The sequence below is a fragment of the Diuraphis noxia genome, unplaced genomic scaffold, assembly GCF_037042655.1.
Source record: "Diuraphis noxia isolate RWA-SAM2 unplaced genomic scaffold, SU_Dnox_SAM2 contig0004, whole genome shotgun sequence".
NCBI classification, from domain to species: domain Eukaryota; kingdom Metazoa; phylum Arthropoda; class Insecta; order Hemiptera; family Aphididae; genus Diuraphis; species Diuraphis noxia.
Genome location: NW_028301714.1, coordinates 9,412,450 through 9,430,533, shown reverse-complemented (window position 1 = coordinate 9,430,533; position 18,084 = coordinate 9,412,450). Strand labels below are relative to the sequence as shown.

Genomic DNA, 18,084 nt, shown 5'->3' with positions numbered 1-18,084 from the left:
AGTAATTATAGTATATATTGAAGTACTGGCGATCGCGCCGTCTCGGTAAACAAATCAAAAAAATTTTTTAAGATTCTTGCAGTTTATTTCCTTTTTTTCTTTGTCAGAAACTGCAGTGTAAAGTTTCAAGTGCGTAGCGATCGGATTTGTTGATGTCGATTATTTCTGACCTTTTGGTTATTTGAAAGCTTTCTGACATCATTTTTTTTTTTTTATAGTTAAAATTGAATGAAACTAATACATGCGTACACCTAAGCTGGGTACGAGAAAATATACGAACAATGAAAATGTTATTTCAACGATTTGTCACACAAATTAAAATAGAGAGTACCTATATAAGTAATTTTACCAGTATAAACAGGAAACATTTATAAATGCCATTAACACAATTCCAGACCTTCATTCGATGTCCATTATTAAATGTTTTTATGGTTTTCTGAATTGTGCATAGTTGAGTAGTTGACCTACATCCCGGACAGGTCATCAATAGTATAATATTAAAGGATAATACAAGTTACAAGTAACAGCTACTATATAATATTATTAAATATAACAATTATTGATGAATGATGATGCACACGGAATCAAAAAAAATCGAGGAATGTTTAAAATCTAAGCTTTAGATTAAGTCTAATTAATAAAAATTAGATTAAACTAGTTATTTTAGAGTGGTTAATCTATTATTAATAATATTAAAATCATAAACACATAATATTGGTTTATTGCTGCATGTAATTGGTTATATACGAGAAACAAAAGTTATCTGTAAAAAATTACAATAAAAACAATAATATGACTATCTTATGCCTATATCTTATGTGTTATACATATTTTTTGATTATAGTAAGATTCATGATACAGTTATTTATTAATAGGTTTAAGAGTAATAGTTAGTTATTTTTATCATATTAAGTTGGGTATAAAGTTTTGTGGCGTAATAATGTGAATATCATTATACAATACATAACGAAAGTTGTAGCAAGCGAAATAAAAATAAAATTGGTTATTCGCTCATCTAGAGCTTCTTAACTTGTACACATTATATCCACCATGTATATCACATATACTATTCACCACTCGTTCAAAATAAAATCGGCCATCGATTATTACACATTATTTTATCCACGTATATTTCGTTCTTATAACGTACTTTATGATATTGTGTGTTAGTTAACAACTAACTAGGTCGTTAAGATCTCTCAAATGATTGATTGTTCACGACGGACGGTTGATGATTCCTCACCATGGTGTGTTTTCAAACTATAGCTGACGGTAAAATAATAATACAACCTATAATAGGTATTGTTCTAAAACGCACATACAGCGTGAGTCTCCGGGGGAGATTTTTCATTTTCCAATAAGGTATATAATACAGAAAAACGATAAAACAGTTTTGTCCTCCCTGTATAGTGTATATGCGTAAATTGTGTACACGCAGATGGGTGTATATATAATATAGGCAAGAGTAAAAGTTTTGATCAGCCGATCTAATTACTGCAAAACCAATTAAAAGCATTGTTGAACAAGACGAACATTTTAACTTTCATTTCATACCTATCTAATAACATAATAATATTATAATTAATGGTATTTAAAAGTTAACCAGATGGAATCTCACAATTAACAATAATGTTGTCGGGATGGATAATAATGAAGAGAAAAACGGGCGCTGTTGGCTGTTGCTGATGATAATAATATATTGTGTTTGTTGAAAACCGGTTATAATTATACATTGGTACTTAATAACATGTGTAGGTATAAATCTCCGATGCAATGTGCAGTGTGCACTGACTGTTAGTTGCACTAATGGTTGTGTAAACAACGATGTGCTGCAGTATACCACACCTATACACCAATGAATGCATAAGTATCTTAAGTTAATTAATTAACAATATTATACCGTCAACAAGTATTCAAATATTCCCTTGAAACCCAACCCATTTTTTTTTCATTTTATAGCAGAAAAATCAATTTAATATTTAAAGATGCACACCATAATAATTCTAATCCTAAAATATAATGCTGAAAAAATGATGTATTTTGATTGTTTTTCACCTCATCTTTTGGTACTTTCTGTTTATTACTTGTTTTAAACATAATGTAAATTAATTGTTTTTTATTTGAGTTCCGTGAAGCACCACGACAGCTATTAATCGCTCTGTGCAGTTAATAGCCATACAAAAGGACTAAGAACGTTAAATGAATAATGAATTTAATGACTCATGATTATCGGTACAGAAAAAATATCTATCTAAAGCCTATCAAAATTTTACGAAAGTAAAATGTCTTGAAAATAATTTATAAATACTCATTTCTCACTGAAAACTTGTAAAATATATAAATGAAATAATTAATGTCTAAATAACATCCACTTGAAATTAAAGAAAACATTTTAAAAGGCAAAATAAAAATTTTACCTTTGAAGTATGTTTTATGTAAAACGTACTCGAAATGCATTGTTTTATAGCGCTCCCTCATCAGCCTCAAAATGCACTTTACGTTGAAATCAATGTCTTATTAATAAACACCAAACACGGTAATATGGTATTTATATCATTCTGGTAAGTGGAAACGTTGTGAGTTCAAAACAATAAATTGACGAGATAAAACTTACAAGCTGTGACTGAGTCAGATATCGAGATATCTAACTATATAATATAAAAGACAAAAGTACATTAAACTGACAAAATTATCATTACTGGTGTTTTGAACTTTACGTTTAAATATATGTACGGTTATATAATATTGTATGTTTTTGTTCCATTCGTCAAATATAACGAAATATAAATTGTAATATTCTACTCTGATGTTTAATATCTGAGAACGATTTTAATTTACTTGCAAGATACTAAAACATTGATATGTAAATGTAATATGCAAAACGTATACCTAAATATATGAATGACTGCTTAGCGTTCACACGAAAGATGCAAACGTACTTCAGCTGCGATGCACATACTACAAAGTCGATATTTGGAATGGCATTTCAAATATGTTGTGACTTGTGAAAACTTACGGCGAGAATATTTATCAATGTGCAAGTAAACTCTACCATACATACTCACAATTTTTCTTAAAAAAAAATTAATTAATTTTGGATACAGCCTATTCATTACAAATCAAAACAAGGTAAATTTTTCAAACAGCCCATTTGTGCTAAATTTACCTGCGTAAACATTTTACAATAACAAATTTTTATAATGAATGTTATCATTAAAGCCATTAAATTTGCAACATACAAGTTGAAGTCATTAAGATTTTAATCTAAATTAACACCCATTCCACTATTGTTGATAACCAGAATCAACGGAAACCATACACACTGCAAGAAAAATACATAACGTCCATTTTAGAGCCCTCAATATTATTTTGTAAACACATATCATATATATGTGAATACCGGGCCAATGCATCATTGAAGACAAATGAACAGGCTAACAGAGCCACGAAACTTTCCCACTTATCCAACAACTTTCTTACTCTCCAAACCGTCTTTTAACAGAATTTTAAAACAATTATTACCAATGAAAATCGTGATATGTGGAAGACCAATGTCTAAAAATTGAGAATGAAATCGCACGAGGTCAAAAAAATCAACTACCTTTATCATTTCCCAAAAAATATCCCCCGAAAACAGGATATCGACTTAGGATAGGTCACATAAACATAACTTACGAAGAGAAAAAAAATACCAATTTGCACGGAAAGTCAATGATTTTAAAAGAAAATTAAAGAATATTATCTTTCAGAAATCTTAAATTCCATACGTTATAAACACTGAAATTTTCACTCAACTCAAAACTGCTCAACGAAATCTAAAAAGTTTTTAATGCTATATTTAATTCTAATTAATAATATATTTTATACCAATTATTTATGAATAATGTACAACTCATGTAAATAATATTCTTTGTGATTACTAAAACTTAAAGTATGTTTAATTGATGTCACGGTCATTTTTTTAATAAATAAATTTAAAAAAAAAAATAATTTTTTGTACTATACCTAATGTTATAATGATGATACTTGTATATTCATATCTGATTCTGAAATAAAATCAATTACTTATCCCGATTTTTTAATACATTATTTTTATGTGATCTCAGTTTTGATTATATCAATTTGGCTAGAAAAATGAATGATTTTTAATAATTGGTTACGACTCACGGGTGTCAAAATAAATAAACATATAAACATTAGGTGATAATTCAAATTCCCCACCATGGCTTATGCAAATTATATTAAAATCGACCATCGAAGTTTCTAGATTAAATTGCTTCTTTTCTTTTTTAATTTTTTTCACTTCCGATATTTTTAGTATTATACATATTTATGTGTGAAAAACATTTAATGAGAAGTAGAGCTCATTGAAAAATGTATTATGTAATAATTTTAGATTATAGTTTTTCAGTCAGTTAAAAAAAAATAAAAAATAAATATTGAGAATTCTGTTCTTGTGTATTGACAAAATAACATCCGTGTCCAATTTCCGATCGATCGAATATCCCACGCGGAACGTTTGAAGTACTTTCACAGATAAAAAAAAAAAAAAAAAAAAAAAAAAAAAAAAGAGGAAGAAAAACTCATCATTTTAAAACCAATATAGTTTCTTCTGTTCACACAGAACCTAAATATGTGAAAGAGTCAACGCGAAAAAGTTTTATCTAACTACGTGTGGATTTGAGTGAATCCACGACGGATGATCGAAAGAATGTCCTTTTCAATTTTTTTTTCATCCAAATTATATGAGATTCAATTTTTGACGGGAAAATATATATTTTTCGAATTTTCCGTGTGCTCCAACCACACACATATTACATACATTAAACGAATTTAATATCTTCGGCGCTGTTTTCAATAACATCGTATCTGTTTGTACGAACTTAGTTTATCAGGTATAGTATATTTGTATACAATAAAAACGCATGAATTGGTTGCTTGACGCGTACTTTGTCATTTTAATCATATAATATAAGAAACTGCGTGATGTGTTTCTACCATTCCAATGCGATATGATCGAAATGTAATAAAAAAACGACTCTTACAAAATTTCCCATGGAATCCCGTACGCAACAAATGCTCATAATCACCACACCTATCCTATAACGTACTTATATCACGTATTAGATGTGGTTGATGGGTAATTTATCTCTATAAACAATTGTTATCGATCAGATAAAGATTGCGCATATCACTGATACTGTTATAGCTGGCAGATGTTACGCAATAATATTGCATGTTGGTAAACATGATCGACGTCACATATTGTATCTAATAATCTTAAGTACGCATGTTAATTCTAAACAGTATATTTAAATACATTTACTCAAATGTAATACAATACTGCATGTAGCCATATAGGTATGAAATAAATACTAATAATACATGCAAAAAAGAGTACTCGGTAACGATGATAGCTTAAAAATTTACATTTAATTAACATTTTATAAATTTTCGAAAGTGTTTGCGAAGGGTTTACAGCAGTCACCAAACGAATTGGTGATGGTATTTAAATTTAAGATATCATCCCCGTCTGATAAAACTGTAAGCCGTAAGGATTTGGTACGACAGATTTTAAATTAAAAATTGAATTTTGATTCACTGGCAAGCTTACGATACTAATATTATGTTTTAATCAGATTAAGTGGTTTTTATAATATTATTTTTTTTCAACCGATTGATCAAATTATTGATGATTGAAAAATGTTATTTCTACAATTCATTTGTTGATTAAATATAATAATATGATATTACGGTATTTAATGATATATAATTTAAGTTAACAATTTTAGGAACATTATTTGCTTCGATTAAAACATAGTAAACTTGTTTTCTAAATTGAAATCTATCCAATCTAAGTTCAATTCAAACAAACACAGCAAGTCAGGTGACATTGTCTTTTATATTGTTTTAACATGGCTTGAAAACAGCAATCAGAATATTAGGTAATAGGATGGGCCTGCGCGCACGGAAGTTCACCAATTAAAAACAAACCACGAAAAAACATTCGTACAGACAATACAATTTTTAAATTACTCACAATAATATACTAATCTCAATTCAGTCGTCACACACTAGTAAGTACCTAGTTATCACAATACCAATTATTGTCGACCTACATATTTTTCTCCATAAAACACGGATGACGAATGTTATCTTAATCATAATTAATAAAATAAAATGTCAAATTAGATTATTATAGTATCCTGCTGATAACATATTTTATTTGATAAGAAAATTTCATCTCTGATGATATGATTTATATGATTATATTAGTATTTTAGTAGGCAAGAGATTGGTCTTACGATAGTTTTATAAATACCACTTTTAACCCTCACCATTATTGAATATAGAGTGATTATTTTAATGGTAAATATATTTTCTCAAAGTCTTAAAGTTATTAAAAATATTATTATTTATATATTAGATTAAGTGGTTACCAATCAATACATTTTAAAAATAAAAAGACTTAATTTTTTATCATCATTGTTTTTTATTGTTTTGAAGAACGGCATTGATATCATATATTTTATTCACTTCATATGCCAAAGAAAAATATTTTTGTTTTAATTATATACAAATTTAAATTTTAAACGATTAGGGAGTTAATCAGTTATAATTTAAGTCTTAGCTAAATGGAATAAAATAAGAGTAATTGGAAGGTAACGCTTATGTTGTTTACCCCATATCAACAATACAGCCAAAGAATACCTCTTCTAATGTTACTCCACTAAAATACCTCATCCAAGCTTTAAATACTTATAAGTTATAAGTTGTAATTAATTTATTATTTGTTTAAAATTCTCAGAAAAATAGTCGGCTTCAAAATATAAAATTTAGAAACACTAGAAATATCTTTTGTTTCAAAACAAAAACATAATTATTGGTTATGCGGAAAAATGTTTCTAAAAATGTTATAACTTTCAAGAAAATGAGTGTTTACTATTATAGTCTCGTATATAAAATGCATTAACGTTAGTTGGAATAGTAAGCATTTTTTAAAATAATTTTCGATACCTATAAACGTATTATCAAACTTTATGGCATAATTTATTGCGATACCTATTTATAATAAATAATATAATAGATATAATTTTTTTAATATTTCAACTGTTTTTTACTATTATATTGGAAATAAAAATATTATTCTACCCAAATTCAGCACATACCTATAGATCAAGTTATACACAATGTACAACATGCTATCATCAGTATCATCTTTAATTTTAGGTGATTTATTTTTGTTTTAACAATAGCTCAATTTATGAAGTAAACGGAGACGACAATAATGCCAATAAATAATACAATAATACATAATATTCTGTGTGGTATCTTATTAATATAATAATAACAATAATCAGTGATAAATGATAATTATAAGCTAATGAGGACTAATGACTTTAAATTGCCTATACGAGGCGCCGTGTTACATTTTTTATCAATTGATTCGGACTCAACTCTCAAGCATTTACTTTGAGCGTCAAATATAATTATTACACAACGCATATACAATAGTAAAATTGTTTAACACCTGTAATATATATTAAATACTCATAAGAAATTATATAAGCATGATTGGAGATTTAAAATGATGCCAATTCTGGAAACATAAGTGCGGAGCGAAATAAAAATATTGAATACGAGTGGGTCGGTATATAGCAACACATAGATAGCTAAGTCTTATATATATTTGTATTAAACCAAAATTTAAATTTGTTAATTTTTCATTAAACACAATTATTTCGTTTCACTTAAACATTTCCGGGTGCATTTTGCAATACCATAGACGACGGCCTGACGTTTGGCTAATGCATCGCATAATTTTGTATTGTTTGGAGACAATCACCTTCCGGCATCTTCCCATGGCCTGTAATGAAAACCATTGATCACCTTTTAACACTTGTTAGTCTTAAGTTATAATGGTTTATACCAGACTATCCTCCAACGTCGTGCCGGTGGAATTCTTCCGAGCGCCACTTCCGTCTGCCTGGTCGACGACGATTCGTTAGAAATATACGCAAATACAATAATAATAATAATACTCATATAATATTAATATACTCTACCTCAAATCACGTTGCATCCGTGATATAATATTTGGCCAAATGTGATTTGTCCAAAGATAATAATACAATATTGTTATACCATTTGATTTTAAGAAAAAAATAATTATGCGAATAATATGATAATTTTATAATATTATATCTGCGGTATTTCTAATTTTATTCGGTTTTTGCTCACGTGCCTCACAAACTATAATATTTTACTTAAGTAGAATAGATTAACGTTTGCAACTGCTTTTGGTATCTGAAATATAAATATACCACGACATTTGAAGAGAAAAAAACAACATAAATTATTAATAATGTATATTTAATTTTGTATACTAACTTACTTTTTTAATATTTACGTGAAACATCTTGCTTTTTATTTATGGCCCCGTCGAGACTTCAAAGAAGAGAGCGAGGAGCGCAACAGCAATATACCTTTAGTTCTGCAGGTCACTATAAACATATATATTATATAACACTATACGCACAGACGCAGATGTCGGACCACTGTATCATCCCTCTCAATAGAAAATAATATTTCCACAGAGTCTCGCTGTAACATTTAATTTTTTTTATATATTTTTATAACTATTATCAATAAAGTGATTGTTTGACGTTGACGATGAATAGGCAATGGCACACAATATTATAGAACATTGGATAACCAAAAATAATAAATATAATTTATATATGTAATTCCCTTTATTATTAAAATTGATAGCTGATGGAGTGGCAATTTATTTACGGCGATAGAACTGTTTCAAAAATCAATTTATTGTTTATTTATTGAGCAGTAAATTGGTATAAGTTACCTGCAAGGGTGGGTGTTTTAATAGTTATTACATTGATTACAAACATTGAGCCATGTCTAGCAAATCAGTATAACCTGGATCAAAATTTCACAGACAGTCTATGCACACTTGAGGTTCTCGAATTTTATTCGAAAACTAATTGTAAATTTTCCAAATGAAACCACTTATTATCTTGAAATACCATATCACATCATTTAAAAGTAATAACAGGATTTATCGTATGAATAGTATTTAAAATTACATTATAGCTACATAAATGCGACACCTATTGCAATTTATTTTTCATGCATCAAATTTGGACGATAAAATGACTGTATAGTATGTACCTATATAATAGTACATATACTGGTGTGTAATAGAATACAAAATTATTGAACGTCTAAGCGCTTATTGTTCACAAAGAGTGCAGCTGCGTAGGGTTGTTCTGTCTATAAATTTTTAGTAATTATAAAATAGAATGTGTTAACATGATATTATTATGCAACATACATAGTATAGGTATAGTGTATAAATTTCATTAACGCCCACCGTCGTATAACGCGTGATACTACTGATACCATTATTACACACGCGTTCTGTAGATATTACCGTGCAGTCCCTAGGTTCATTTTAATAAATTTAATAACAATATTTAATAGGCGATCCCGCTTATATAACACGTTCTTATACCGCGTGAAATTCGTGTTTTGTTTAACAATATATAATAATATATTATAATAACAATACTTGCAAAAACATAGCAGATCTTAACAGAAAAGAAGAGGTATTATTAACACGTCTAAGAATAGGACATACTCGCTTCACACACGGTTACCTAATGAGCAAAGAAGAACAACCCAGGTGCACAACATGCGGAGTTCACTTGACTATAAAACATATAATCGTCGAATGCAGACAAACAGAAGATGCAAGAACCAAACACAAAATCCCAGAATTTCTATACCAAGCATTAGGTCCAAACGTATCAGCCATCAAACAGACACTAAACTTCATAAAAAAAACTGAAATTGAAAATTTATTGTAAACAAATAGTATAAAATAATATGTAAAAAGTAAACTACCTATATAAAAAATTATATAAAATCAATGTCAGCCAATGACCACCGCTGCCGAGGCTTATTCTAATAAAAAAAACAAAACAATACTTACAATATGCAGGCACCTGAGAGGAGGAAGCTTTTTTAATTTTTTTTTTTTAATGAAATATATAGTATATTATGATAAATTGAAAATGGGTATGCAAATAGAACGGTCGTCACAAGTGGAATGTCACAGTGATATTATATAATAATGTATCACTATTCAAGTTGTTGGACCTAAAATACCAATATCAAAACACTGCTATAAAAGCCAATATAATATATCACACTATAATGGCTATTATAAAGAGCCGTTAGCATAACATAAAATCCAGTACAAACAAGAGCGTTGCTTTAAAATATTTTATATTATAATTAATTAATTAATTGACTGATGATTGAAAGAACGATAAGTTCTCAATCGAACTATTAACCAACGTTAAGTTGCCTTTAATATAAGCACTCTTTATAATAACGTTTACCGTACTACTATATTTTCACTAAGAAAGCAACTAAGTTACTATATATCATTTTATTACTACCTAATAAATCAATTGTTATTATGTGTGTATGTGTTTTACCAGTTAGATGACTCTTGATAGATCGTTGACCCACAAGATGGATGATGGTAGCTAAAAATACATAGCACATTTCATTCATAAAAAACTCACGACCCTTAAAATAATAACCGTAATAATGTATTTCTGTTTGTTTATTCATCCTCTATGGTCTACACTAAAAAGTCTGTTGACTAAGACTACTGAACCGTTTTCAATGAATGTTATACACTTATATCAATAGATTCCTTAGAACACGAGAAGGGTTTGTAACTTTGTTTTTCAGCCCATATGTATAGGTTGCTATAAGGTGGCTAATTTTTTATTTTAGATTTATAGATTTTAATTTATAAGTCGTATGAACTATTGATTATATATATGAAATATAACATTTCCAAAAGATGGAAGGAGAGCTAAAATCCCTAACAGCATCTGAATCTATGCTTGACAAAGTGGCAACAGAAATTTAGTTTTAGCTCACGAATATCGAATAATGTTAAAAGTTCATATAATATAGATTTTCCATTGATACAAAAATAAAATTTAACATAATAAAATTGAATGTATTAGTTGGTATGAAATTTTTATTTTTATTGTTTTGAATAAAATAAAATAATGATAAATTAATTGATTGTCATTCAAATGTACAGCAAAACGTGTCTGTTTATATCATATACTATTCAACCGATTTTAACAAATATTTCTTTCGTAATCTATAAAGAGTAGTTTGAATTACGTACGAATATGTATCAAGTGCAAAATTCAATACACCACACTACTGAGGCGTCAGTCGAATTAGTTCACAAAATAAGGTACACTGATGACAATTTTCTTGAGAACTTGAGCGAATTATACTCTTCAAACAAGATATACGCAAATATAAGTAGAACTGAATTGTATGTTTGTTCATATCTTCCCTAGAAAGGTCGGTTTATAACGGTCCACATAGCTAAGGTTTGTCAAATTATAAGATAAAATACATAGCTAGCTTTATAAAACTATAATACAGGTAGGTATTGTGTTCTCGAACCGAGGTTGAAATTAAGGTCAAGTTCTCACTTTGTAACAGTATATTCACGTAGATATACTTACCCACTATGTATACATTTATAGTGTATATACAAGGTGTAACAGAAAGAACTGACTTTTGGAATAACTTTTGTTCTAATTAATATTTTTAACTTTTTTTTTATTCATCATTAAAAGACTCTAGGGCTATATGTAAAATGTATTTATTTTTATGTTAATTTTTTAGTATTGAAAAATTTGATTTAAATTTTTTTAGATAAATTCAAAATAGCTAGTTTGTGAATCTGATTATAAAAATAATTTTGATGGTAAAACGATTTATCTAAGTCAAGTAGTTTATTTTTTAGAATTTTTTAGAATATCAATATTTTTTTAATAAAATTAATTTGGTACCTAATTACTTTTTAAAAAATATGATTTTTTGGAATTTGTTGAAATGAGAATATTTCTTAAATTATTTAATCATTATATAATATTAACAATTTTTGTCATAGGTTTAATTAGTATATTTTTTATTTTATTTTTAGTCAGTTCTTTCTGTTACACCCTGTATATATATATATATATATTTATGTATGTATGTATATATGTATGTATGTATGTATGCATGTATGTATGTATGTATGTATGTATGTATGTAAGTATGTATGTATGTTATTTATTACCGAGCCCAATCTCGCTAACGACTCCACTGCTTTTGTTGTCACTGAACTCCAAGCACCACAAACTAGGTACTCTTGTAGGAGTAGATCTGTGACCGTCTTAATTATTGATGACCGATATTTTTATTTCGTTAGACATTTTTTCGTCAGAATCGTCGCCAATCACTTTCTTTAAACTAAAATATAAACAAACAAAGTTCGTATATTTATATACCGACTAAGTAACTTTGTGTAATAATTCGTAATCTTTTTTTTTTATATATATTAACATACCTAGCTTCAACGTTATAACAATATAGGAATATCGATAATAATTACTATAATCAGATAATACATTTCTTAATAATACATTCATTCATCGTTAAACATAAAAAAAAAATTTGGGGTTATTAAACATACCAATTAATATTATTACGTTATTATTGACGTTTAATTATCTTAATTAAGAAATATGTAGGTTGGATAGTAATATTGACTTACAACTATTTGTCTTGGACCTTCTGTTCCATATAGAATAACATGTTTCTGATTAAATCGCTGTCAGAGGTTTGAGAAACGCTGTAGCACTTAAACGCACATATATACTATAAAATATAATATTAAACGCGGTGATCGATTTAACGCAGGCACTCATAAAACATGACACTGAAATAAAGAGTGTCTTACGTTTAAATAATAGATGATTAACCTCGTAATGCAATTATATCGGGTGAAAACTGTATCGTAATAATTTATAGAATTAAAATGTACATAATACAATATTGTTATACTATGTAAGCGATTCATAGTATATACACACACACATACATTATAATAGTATGTAACTACCTATAATATTATACAATAATTATTTTAAAAAAAAAAAATAAGAAGAAGAAAAACGAAAAGTCATTGGTTGTTATTCCGTACGGTAAATATTTGATCTCAACTAACCGCGTAACAGAAATATAATAATATTGTGTGGAACGACGACTACGACGGCAGGAAACGCTATTGATTTGTGTGCCATAATGTACTTAGGTATATATAATATATACACTTATATATATATAATATAAGTGCACAAATCAATGACGTATTCGTTATATATATTTACTAGGAAACACTCGTATGTATGCAAATTGCATATATTAAACACACACACACACACTAATATATATATAGAGCATGTTCACGCCCTACAATTTTCCATTTAACAATGAAATTAATCAGATTAAAATTTTTGAAATTTTTAAATATACTTACAGACCATATTATTATGATATTTTGTGTACTTCATAATATATAGTGTCTTGTGTCAATAAACTTCTGTTTTCAAACTATAACTCCTCCCCTTCCATCACTCACCAATTTTTTTTTGTAAATTATGTAGGGGATGATTATTTTTAACATTTTAATGACATATAGGTATAATTCGAATGTATGGTTTCTTTGTAATAATTAAAATGTTGTAATAAAAAAAAATTCCTTAAAATTAATGGTCTTAGGAAAAATAAAAAAAATAAATGTAGATTATAATGCCAAAGTAAATCACCACCATTGCGAGCCATCTTCACGCTTTTATTTCATCATTTATTATTATTTTATCGTTTAAGCTTATGTTCAAATTTGTATCAGCGATAATCGAACAAAGAATTTCGTTAAAAAATAAATATGGAATAAATTGGATCTAAATTTAAAAGTAAAGTAAGTATAGTAGTACTTACTATACTTTTTACAAATTATAAATGTTGTAGGTTTAATATGACTTACTAAAATTTTCAAATCACCATAGCCCCCGTTTCTGTTATATAAATATAATATAAATTTCCCTGAATTGTTTGTCCTCTGAATAAATTATCATATCTTTATGTCAAACTGTTATGGTTTTATTATTGTATGCTCTTGTAATTGTGCTTCTAAAATCTAAATAATAAAAAAAAAAAAGGAATAATAAACATATGATATTATTTATTGTAATATATTCATATGTAAATTTGAAATTACTCAATTTTTATTATCTTATGCCTAATTTTTTAGATTGGGTTTTTGTCTAATGTGTACGGTAATATTTTGGTATGTTTCTCCTTTTGGTATCTGTGATTAGGGTTACAGATCATAAGTCGTTTAACAGATGCCTAAACAGATTTTATATTTCTTTAGGAATTAATATTTTAAGACCGAATTAATAAGCTTCATAAAAAAAGTTTTAATAAAACAGCTCAGTATTATATGCGTGGGCATATACAATGGAACAACCACAATTATATTATTATTATTATTAGTATTGTTTATTCAAACAAAATATTGGTGTTGTATGCATAGTAAATCTTTAAAGTGCTTAAATTAAATAATTGTAATTAATTAAGTGTCTATTGCCCACTGATTTCATTTCACTCTAAGGAGTCTAATGCGATTGAAACGTTCATTTGATTTTTTTTTATTGTTTACGATTTGTATTCATAATGTTTAATAACTTGCAGCTACAATAATGGTAAAGCGGGTGCCTAATATAATATAGATGAAGAAGTTTTTTTTTACCATAACCCAAGATTAACGTACCTACTATATTTTTACATTATAAAAAACTATAAATACACGGTATTTTTTTAGATGAGTCATCGGTACCACAAGATGTTATGACATATATTCTTCATTGGTATTACTGTATGCTTATTTTTCACATATTTCTATAAAATCTCATTTTAATTTTAAAACAATTTCACGCACGATTTTAAGTTAAATATGTCGCCGCCGCCACACGGTATTAACGGTGATAACGATCAACAATATAATAAAAAAATGTATAATACTACTAATTATATTCGGTCGTACATATTATATAGATACAAAATAACATATTTTGAAAGCAGTAATATTCTTTTTAATAGGTCTTTGCAGATAATTTTTTTCGTTCGAGACAACAGAAATATCTCGACGGTAAATATGTTTTAGATTCGGATAACATTTCTCGGTATCGCGAACGGGATAGTATTTTTTTTATCATGGCACATATATAATATTTATAACGTACTGAGGTAAAAACAAAATCCCATAATATAATATACATATTATATGAATATGGAATATATTAAGTGTAGGTAATAAAATAGTTAACTATAAACAACTGGCGTAGCGCCCTAAATCGTTTTTGAACCGGGCGGTCAATAATTGATTAAAGGTTCGGTCTTCAACCGTTTTTGAATAATATATTGTACGTACAATATAAAGGTTGGATATTTGTGTTGAGGTTTTAAATACTGTAACGTCTGTAACCATTATTGCGGAACCATTATTCACTGTGGTTTTTTTTTTGAATTATCATCCAATTAGGAATCTCAAAATCTCATGCGTTTTAAATGGCAAACAAATACAATCTTGCACTGTCGTACTGCTTTACATAATACTTGAAATACATCCCAAATATACTGCTTATATTAATTTATAATGGATATTGATAAGTATATAAAACGTTTCACTAAAACTTTGCAATGGATTTGCGACGATTTAAAACTTCGATTGAAATTTTATTACACTATTATAGTGGTGACGTTTTTTTTTTTTTTTTTTGTTTTGTTACCTTATTTTGATAGCGTTATTCTCTTATTCTGTTGATTGACATAACTGACTTAGTATAAAAATTGTGTATGAAATTGTAATGTATTAACTGGTCAAAAATATTATTATCCTACTATAATTGTAGTGTTTTTCATTTATTCATTTTTACACTCATCGACGTTTCAGGAAACAATAACAGAATATAGTCATAGTCCCTATCCATTTTAATATTGAAAAAAAAAATATAAAAAAAATTATACAGCTGACGTATTTTTCTATTGGGTGTAGGTAGGTGCTATATTACAAACAATTTTGATAAGTTTGCAAAACGCGTTTAAATAATCTGCACATTTCTTTATACCCGTACTGCACGTTAGCATTTTTTTTTAGTGGTAAAACACAAAAAAAGGGGCTGTTAAGTCAAACCGTATTATAATTTATAATTAAGCTCGACTTTCAGTCTCCGTTTACGAGGGTTCGTAAAACACAGAACGACGATTTATATACTATATTTCATTCTTGTGCACTCGAAACAATATAAAATCTCATACAATCGATCGCAAGGGTTCTTCGAATATAAAAATTTTTAAAATCGAAATCGATATTGTATTATGCGAGTACGAAGCTTTCAAGTTTTTTGGTATCAGAGAAAACAGACTGTAATCGTCGTACCCGGTATAGTATATTATCATAATACTATATATTGTGCCTTCACATTTGAAATATTAATGCAAACGCCGTGCGTTGGCAAATAAATAATAATACTATCATCCGTGCAAATATGATAAATCGTAATTGACATTTTAATTAAATATTCATTATAAAAATACTTTTAATTCTATGGAAAAAATATTCATATCTTTGAAGTGACGGCCACTAAACTATTATTATTTTTTTGCGTTCATTATATTATAATAATAACATAATAAATAAGTGTTTTGTTCCGCGCAAACTCATCTTAATAGTTTTTATGAGTCGTAAACAAATATATTTTATATTATTCTAAAAGAGATTAACAGTTACCGAACACGTAATATTAATGCTATTGTGCATATTATAATATTATATCAGACGCTTAGTTCTGGTAGAGGACAGCATATTTTGGGTGCTAAATTTCCCCACTCGGATGTCAGCTATATACTAAAAATAAGGCGAATATTCAAAAGTTAAACTTATTTTATCATTTATTATAGCCGTTCTAGTTCAAAATAATCCTGCCTACGCGCCTGATATAATATTATATTATATACACGATAACTGCTCGAAAATACATCGATGTTTATTGTTTACACAAGGTTTGTCTATATATATATCATTCAATCGTCGAGTCGGATAAAACCGTAAATATTGACGGTGTACCTACATAATATCATACGCGTTATACGTATATAATATGATTGAAAAATGCTGTCTTATCGAGATTCCTGATGATTTACGGATTTTCGCTTGTAAATATTAATACGATACGTTTAAATTTTAATTTTACACAAACAAAACTTTGCCAACAGCTTGGATGAGGTAAATATAAGCTGTGTGGTATACTCGCTTTCGCAAGGATAGTGTGGCCTCGATGGGTGCCAGGATAGCAGGATACTATAATATTGTAATGGATGATTGTGTTTCATATGCGCATGATAATTTTGTAAAATATGGAGAGAAACAGAATAATATATAAACAGTACTAAACACAGACACGGGAAATCTAACGCGTGAAAAATTATCGCAATAGACATAATATTCTCCTCACTTGTATTCAATAAATATTAATTATCTAAAGGAATGGCTGTTTAATTATTCAATTCCCCCTAAATATTTATATCCGTGCTTTCTATAAATAATATATCTCTTAAAATATTTTTAATATTTGTAAGTTTTACTTATAGATTCTAGTTGATTTCCAGTTGAAAAATAAAAAAAATTCATTGTCACAATTTTTTGTAAGCATTCAAAGTTTGAATTTTAACAAAATACTTAAAAATAACAAAAATTCGCAAATTATTTAAAGCTAGAAATGTATAAAAAAATTATCTTTAAATCTAAGATTTGAAAATTTAATACAAGATTCCTTACAAGTTTTTCAATCTTCATCACTAAATAAATTTCCACGAGAAATTCAAATTAAATTTTTATGAGCGTTTGAAATATTTAATTCTTACAACATTAGATTTCCACTAGATTTCTTATTTTGGTGTAACTCTAAAACAAATGACCGCAGATATTTGAAATTTTCACTAAATGTTTGTATAGGCATTTTCTATAATATGTATTTGATAACATTTTCAATATATTTTGATTTGTTTTGAGCTATTTACTGACATTTTAATTTTTCAACTTGTTTAATTTTTTTTTTTTATAAA

General features: G+C 27.7%; 2 long non-coding RNA genes across 2 annotated transcripts in view; both read right to left on the bottom strand.

The window, feature by feature from the left end:
* Window positions 1-18,084, bottom strand: part of LOC149055678 (uncharacterized) — a 91,358-nt gene that overhangs the window by 53,498 nt on the left and 19,776 nt on the right. The window lies entirely within an intron of this gene.
* Window positions 7,398-12,992, bottom strand: LOC149055679 (uncharacterized). Its single transcript, XR_016191662.1, has 6 exons — window positions 12,671-12,992; window positions 12,194-12,366; window positions 8,396-8,604; window positions 8,067-8,307; window positions 7,931-7,987; window positions 7,398-7,867 (listed from the first exon to the last, which is right to left on the bottom strand). It is a non-coding gene; the product is annotated as an uncharacterized LOC149055679 (long non-coding RNA).